Here is an 8148-nt window from a genome sequence, read left to right on the forward strand (position 1 = left end):
CCAAATCTAAACGTCTAAGTCCGTTGTCAATGTTCATACTTGTCAACGTTGTTGAACAAGAACAAGACATTACGGTACAGACATTGCATTACTTTACATTACATTAAACTACATTACAATACATTTCTCATGACATTTCATTACTTACACTACTCCACCAACGCCAGCACCACTGCACTAAAGCAATCTTTGAACCTCCATTCACTTGAGTCACGCAGGACCATATCACGCCTCTGCCTTCTTCATGCCTTTTATTATCATCCGAAAACCAGACACCCTCTCTTAAAACCGCCACACCGTACCTCGTCCCCTAGCAGCCACAGCAACGCCACAGCACGACTAACCAGCCGTACTTCATCAATGCTCAACTCATTCTTCCCTCAAGCAATATCCCTGTGGAACCATTTGCCCGGTACAATAGCCTCCTGCGCACACCGCAAATTATTCCGCGAAAAATTGCTCAACCATGTTACATAATACGTGCGTATCAAATGTGCCTCCTAGGTTTCTTTCTGTTTACTGCTGTATCTTTTGCACTTTTTAAGTGTATTTTTTGCACTGTAATTTTGTATTTGCTGCTATTATTGCTGTACCTTTATAATTTGTTCTTTTTCTTTCTTCTTTGTTGCCTTCTAATGTTTTCTTTTCATAACGCTGTGTCTTACGTTTCTGCACGCTCCCCCCCCCCCCGTTAGGTAATGCCCTCAGGGCCCGTAAGGTGGAAATAAATGAAGTGAATAAAATATAAGGCACACAGTCAATTCATTTATTTAAAAATTCACGGATTCTTTGTTTTGAAATACTACATCAAAATACTACGGATGAAATACTACATCAACTATAGAAAACCGTCGCCTGCTGTGGCCCGCGCTACCTTGCGGCACTTACAAAATCAAACGGCAACAGCAACGAGAGGTTCCACTAGATCGGTTCCACGTTTCGCTTGGAACGCTCGTGGAGTAGGGCAACGTGGTTCTATAAAAGTTGTAGTATACGGTGCCTCGATTCACGCGCGTCTCCGCCGCACGGCAGCGCTGGCATAAAGGCACCCCTTACAAAAATGGATTTTGAGTTTCAATTCAGTTCCAGTTGAGTTTTTATTGAGTCAACACAAACCTAATTCAAACTCAATTGGCTATTGAGATGTCTCAGTAGAAACTCAAAAGGATTTGTATTGAGAAAACGCAATACAAAACCAACTGACACCAGTCTATTGAAACTCTTTGGAGAACCAATTGACAAAACTCATCAGGCTGAAACATACACTTTGAAGGGCTATTTTTTTCAGCGCTGCCCACTGTGTCTACAGAATTAAGACTGCTAGGTTACTTTTATGTTTTTTTATTCTACATTGACATTTCTATTGAGTGCAGTCAATAAAAAGTCAACAAGGTTTCAATAGACAAAACTCAACAGAATATAAAATGACTTCGTTTAATTGAAACTCAATAGAGTTTCTACTGACAAAAAAACTCCCCCCACCTATCCGAAGGAGATCGTGCGGAAATGCGAATGCATTGGGTGCACCGATGAGTGCGCTGCGGCAAGCAGTAACGGAGAGAGGCGTGCGCTCCACTGCATTTATATACATTTTCCGAGCGCAGCGAGCGGAGAGAGGGTACGCGGAGAGGAGAGAGAGACCCGTGCAACACGCCCGCCCCGCGCGCGAGCTCTCTATCCCGCCGAGCTCCGCGATGCGAGCGCCCTCACACGCCCGAGCGCGCTCCTCCTCTCCGCTTGCCCTCCGCTACTCCCACCCGAGCTACCACCTGCTCCGGTTGCTAGGCGCGCCACAGCTGTTGCTAGGGGCGATGAGGAGCGCGGAGAGATAACACCTGCGGGCGCACGCCGACGGAGCACGACAACCCCGGACTAAGAAATGCATTCGCATTTACGACGACGACGACGACGAAGGCAGAACTACGAGGCGCGCGCTCACGTGCGCTCGCGCTGGAGGAATGCAGGCGCACGCCGGCCAACGAAGCAAGACAACCCCCGGCTAATAAATGCATTCGCATTTAAAATCAAGTAAAATTGAGAGTCGAGCTAGTTGGTGAACATACGTTGTTGAAAATTATACCAGTGTCCTTCTTTTTTGTCCATGTTTTATGGTTCGAGCTTAAGTTTCAAAACTGATAAAACTCCTTAGGCCAGCAGCCTTTACCAGCGGCATCTTCGCACAAATAATAATTATACGTGCTAACTGGGGAAATCAATTATATTGTACAATTTTTGACTGCATTTCTTCAAATACTGCCGCAACATGCTTTGCACAAAACTGTGGAGGAAATAAACATTGACAAAACTCTAGCGACTCATCTCTTCTGGCACGTGACTCCCGCGGAATCGTTTCCTTGCTATATAGCAGCTGATTTTCTTCTTTACACCTTAGCACGCATTGACATAATGGGTGAGCAATCTCCACTACTGCTAAGCTTCCGCTTTAGCGGCAGTGGACATATTCGAAGTCAGTCTTCCGGGAAAGTTGTAGCGGAATCATGAAGCATGCATATCTCGGCCGGGAAAAAACGGAAAGGCGGTGGGGAGGCTACACATCTCGGGTCCAAGTTCTGGGGACAAAAAAAAAAAGTCGTCACTCCCCCTACCTCTTTTCACACATACAATGTTGTGATACCTTGTGTTCCGGGAAGAGGAGGTGGGGAGGAGATACAATTAAAACGCGATTTCATCTGCTACATCTACAAAAGGCACATGTGACATCGCATCCTAGTGCGATGATTCAGTGTTTTTCTGTGGAGGCACGATACCAACAGCGCTGTTTTGTACAAATGAATACTTATCTCACAAACCCAAACGCACAAGAATATTCCAGTGACGAAATTGTGCCTATAAATACTCAGAAAAAAAAACAGTAAAACTTTGGTGTAAATCCCTACACGTCAAAAAAATAACAATTAAATTTTTGTACACAGCGAACTTTTAAAACAAGCCTTCAAATCAAGCGAACGCAGGCTTGGCCTCATCGTCGTTCACTCGTGAACTTCATTACTCCAGTTATCACTCGCACACCCCGCCGTGGTCTGAGCCCAAGGACGCGAGTTCTATTACCCGTCATACACAACTTTCCTTGAGGATACCGTGAACTGCCTATGATAACAACAGTAGAACAGCTATGTGGAATGCAGAGAATCCCACAAGGAGCAAACGCGCATCTACGCTCTATTACAACAGGTGAAAACAGTTCTTTCACGGCAAAAGAACTTCGTACGCCAGTCCAAGGCGCCGCCGCTCACACGAACTGAACGAACAAACGACGAAAAAAAATGAAGAAAGACAAACTGAAGCGCTGATTAGCAACTCATCTTTACTGCACAGGGTCACAAAAAGAAAGAAGGACCCTGACACTGCTTCACGCCACTACAAAAAAAAAACCGAACAAATTAGTAGGCTGGCGTGCCGCTTGTTACACTCCGAACCGCTCTCTCGCTAACGAAAGCATGTCTTTTAAAGATGTCAACACGTCCGCGGACTACGTTTCTCAAACACAAGCGCCTCGCAAATATCGTGCGCCCGCAAGCAGATCAAGAACTTTGAAGCTGTTTTCAAGGATTGGACTTTCCAGAATTCTTCCGTCCTCTCTCCTGGTGCCGTTCGCCGAAGCGGGCGCCCGGACACAAAAGACGTGCCATCCACCTCCACACCCGGCGATAACCAGTTCTTTTGGTTCCTCTGGCACCCATAGAGTTTCATACAAATAATTGCAAGAAACTCTATGCTGGCACCCTCCCACGCTAAGCTAAAGTGACCGCGCTATCACGAATGTCTAGTACGCGGCGTTGCCACTGCCGCCAGTGGCGCTGACAGCCAACATCGCGACCTCGGCGGAGTTTGGTTATCTGCAATATAATATTACTGCTGCTAGAGGGGTTGGTAATAATTCCATAAAAAATTATTGTAAATAATAACATAGGACTCACAAGCCGCCGTAGGTTTTTTTTTTTTTATATCTCGTGTCAATGTTTTCACGCTCAGTTTTAACAAGAATGCGTAGCTGTGGCATAGCCATCGCAAACCGACTTGAAACCAAGTCAATGTCGCTTGTACGCAATCCTGGATGTGCGGGCGCCATCGCGGTGCGGTCTTTCTCACTGTTATGTGCAAATTTACAGCTTTGCTCGTGTTGTTGGCGATTTATGTGCCGTGTGCGAATCTTTTCAAGCAGCATCGAAGGTCAGACATTGCAGTGCAGCTGGCGATACATCGAATTTATTGAAGGAAAAGCCATCGTATGCGCTCTTCTACCGCCGGTGAACATGCTTTGTGTGTCGTGTTGTGCGCTGTGACCGTACGGTGAAGAAGCTTGCGAAGTGAGGTGTTACCATCCCTGTTAGCCACGCTTTGGAATCCGTCAAATTCACCACGCTGGGAGCCCCGCTGGGAGCGACATTGTTATAAGGTAAGTTCATTCTTTCCGAGCGCTCCTGTACATTTCATCATGACTAACGTTGTGCAGGCCTACCTGAATGGCTATACTCACGACTTGGTTATTTGTCGCTATATAAACAGTGCTTTTATGCATGCCGTCTCGAGATCACCGAAAGGGTACGATTTAACTTCAGCTTTTCAAAAATACTGTACGTAAGTGTAACAAATTGAAGGGGGTATTGTACCGGCACACATTTTGACATCAATCGGTAGTTTACTGTCTTCCGCGCTGCTGTATTGCTTTCGCGTGTAATATATTTGTATGTATCTTAAGCTAAAGGTCTAACAAAACCTTTGAAGGCAAGTGACGAATGAATAAAATTCTAGACGCAGTGCCGCTACAGAACGGAGCAGCAGCCCTGTATTGCCTGGCACGAAGTGTTATAAAAAAAAAGAAAGAACACCATGATTAAGGTAAATAAAATGTTTGACGAACGAAGTTACCGAAAATAAAAAAAAATGAAGGAGGTCGAATCGAACAAGTGCCTGTCGTATCAATAACAGACGCACGAATACTGCGCTATGCAAGTACACCTGACAGCGCTAGGCTGAGAGGCAGATCTACCAGTCACAAACAGTATAGTGTGTTCGACCAGTTAGGAGACATGGCGCTAAAATATACTTACAAGCTAAAGTGTTGGCTGCCGGCAATATATTTGCTTCCTAATTTGAACGATTGTTTGGAGAAAGTGCGTTCCCTCAGTGCAGAGCAGTGACTCAGGTGACAAACGTGGCCTAAAACGTACTTCATTCCAGCTAAAGAAATAATGCCCAAGAAATAATGCCCAAGAATATAACAAATTCATTTATTACTTTTGGAAAATAGAGACTGTGTATCCGCAGAAGCTAGGGTTTGAACGCAAAGCATCTTTACACAAGTCTGATGCGTTACCTTGACACCCTAAAGGCAAGCAGACACTTTGGTTTTAAAACCAATGAAGAAAAAATGTGCTGCATAAGGAGTAGTTGGAAACAGACTGCACACTGTTATATATTAGTCTTTTACCACAAAGTGCCAATTCTCTCCACGTATCTTTCTGGGAATTTCTCATTTGCCAATTTTTTGTCTCAGGTGCTAGGCAGCTTGCGCTAGAACATGCACAGGCGTCAAACTTTCAAACTGATGAATACCGGTTTTCACTAAGCACATGCTCGACTTCCTAGCATAAATTGAAATTTGCCATTGCTTATAATCACAACCTGCTGATTGCCTTTCTCGGAGCAGTTTTGAATAAGTTGGGCTGAATGTGGGGTGAGTAATAGCAAAATCACTGAATAACATTTTGGCTGAACGTGGCATCAGACGTGCCACTGACTGATGCTACACCGGCATTGCGCGAGGGCTTAGTCGATCTGTTGTGACAAATTTTCTGCCTCTAGGAATTACCCAAATGATTGGTCGGCATGGTATCACTGTACTGTTTTAGTGCTGCTGCTGTATAGAAAATCTCGCCAAGCAAAGGAAAAAAAAAAGCTTTTACATTTTTTCTAATTTACAGCAACTCTGCTGTTTTTCCTTCTCACCAAACAAAACTGTTTCGTGTTCTCGTTGTGTGTAAACTGGCATCACGACCTTGTTATACTGGGACACTCCTCTGGCATTGTTACGATTAAGGCAAAAATATGGATATACCCATATCTCATATGATCCCTTCAAGCTGCTGCTTAGTGCTACTTGTTTGTTATACGTACTGCAAGGCACACACCATACTTCAGCGTTACAAGAGTGTGAAAGACTGCGAAATTCAACTTACGTATTTTTTTCTGTCACGTTCTTTTTGGAAAGTTTTTTTTTTCTTTCACGGTTCATGTAATTTTTTTCCACTAGTCGGTAAGCACAAAGTATTATGCTCTCATTCATTCATAAAGCCATTTGCAATGATTGCCTGTTGTAGTAACTTTAGTTTACAGTACCATCTGACACTAGTTTTTTTTAATCAAGGCTACAATTTTGTAAAACAGCTCATGCAAGTTGACAGTTATCTAATTTTGTTTTGACATTTCCAGCATTAAAATTTCACAAAACAAAATCCACAAGTTGACAGGTATGCTTTTGGACAGGTTTGGTAGTGGCTCACCCAGTCTTGATAGGCCTAAGCGGATTTCTTTTGGGCCTCAAAGATGTGGAAGACACGATAACTAGCCCATGCAGGTGATTTTGTGGCTCCCTGCGGGCATAGTCTTTCCTCTAGATTTCAGGTGCTTTAATGCGGAAGGCATTCAAGTAAAAGCGTTCCACTCCCTACCCATTGTAGAATTGATGTGGTTAGCTTGCCTTGATGCATTAAAACCTGAAACAAGCTTATGCATTTGTTGAACTGCTGTCTCCTTGTCTTGCTTTCCAAAAATACAAACCATCTAACATATAAGATAGCAAGCGACTTAGACCAGCATGCTTAATAAGAAGGGACGCAATCATTTCGTACTATACTGGTGGAAACAAACAAGTCTGTTTCTTGTATTTTGCAGGCTACACAGTCAAGTAGCCAAGTGGACCCTGCAAGGCTCCAGTCCTCCTGTGCTGCTTTCGTGAGCAATAAAGCAAGCATTGCCATAAAACACCTCACTATTTCACCTGTCAATGCACACCTTGATTTCTTGCATTATTGAAGCAGACTCACTGTATATTTAGTACAGTCAACTGAACTTTACGAGGCATTGTTGAAATAACTTGATAAAAAACTAAAATTAAATCAAACGGGCTGTCTTGAATGTGCTCAATAGGTTTTCATTTGATATTTCTCAACAGGAGAATCAATATATAGTCAACGCAGACTCAACTGGAACTCCACTGACTTTTCTCAATAGACTTTCAATTGATACATCACAACAGGAACTCAACAGGAAAAGTGTATTGAGAGTCAACAGAAAGTCAATTGGAAATCAACAGACATGTTGACTATAGTCAATAGACTTTCAATTGAAACACAGCGTTGAGTTTCAATTGAAACACGGCGGCCAGTTTTCAACGAGAACTCAATACAAAATTTCTATTCAAAGTCAATTGACTGTCAACACATTGTACTGAGTATAGTCAATTGACTTTTAATTCAATCTCAATAACCATTTTTGTAAGTGACCCGACTTGGAGCAGTGGAACGCGGTAAATATAAACTGACTTGAGCAAACCTCTAGCGTGTTATCTTGGGATGAACGACACGGGAGAGAAACAGCTGGAGAGGTGAGCGGTAAAGAGAAGGGAGGCATTTACTTGCCAGAGGCGCTATTCGACTCTCGTCTTTAGACGACATTTGCAACGAAAGGAGCAGATACGCGGCCATTTTTTGAAGTTCTTTTGTGTAGGGGCCGCTTTTTTGCACCAAGGCCTCCAGCAGTTCCAACGAACAACCGTCGAAGGCATGGACTCCAGCATTGTCGGGGAATGGCCAAGCGGTACGCTGCCCTGCATAGGAAGATTACGGCACGGGTGCTGTTGTATACAAGTGGTGACAGCCATATTTTTATAGCGACAAGTTGCCATATGGCGACTTGCGTCTGCTGAAAGATTTTTTGTTGTTTGAAGGCATTCTAATTAGAGGTCGTCCGCCGTGCAGGTGGAACATGCATGAACCGTAGTATACTCTATAAGAGACTGCTCATATAAATGGAAATCCGTGCACCAGGGATTGATAATCGGAAGCGACCGTCTCGCACGTTTCTCAAACGCGTAAGGAGCCATAGGAGACGTGCCAGCCGGCGCGT

The sequence above is a fragment of the Haemaphysalis longicornis genome, unplaced genomic scaffold, assembly GCF_048455015.1.
Source record: "Haemaphysalis longicornis isolate Haplotype H1 unplaced genomic scaffold, Haemaphysalis longicornis Haplotype H1 scaffold_90, whole genome shotgun sequence".
NCBI lineage: Eukaryota > Metazoa > Arthropoda > Arachnida > Ixodida > Ixodidae > Haemaphysalis > Haemaphysalis longicornis.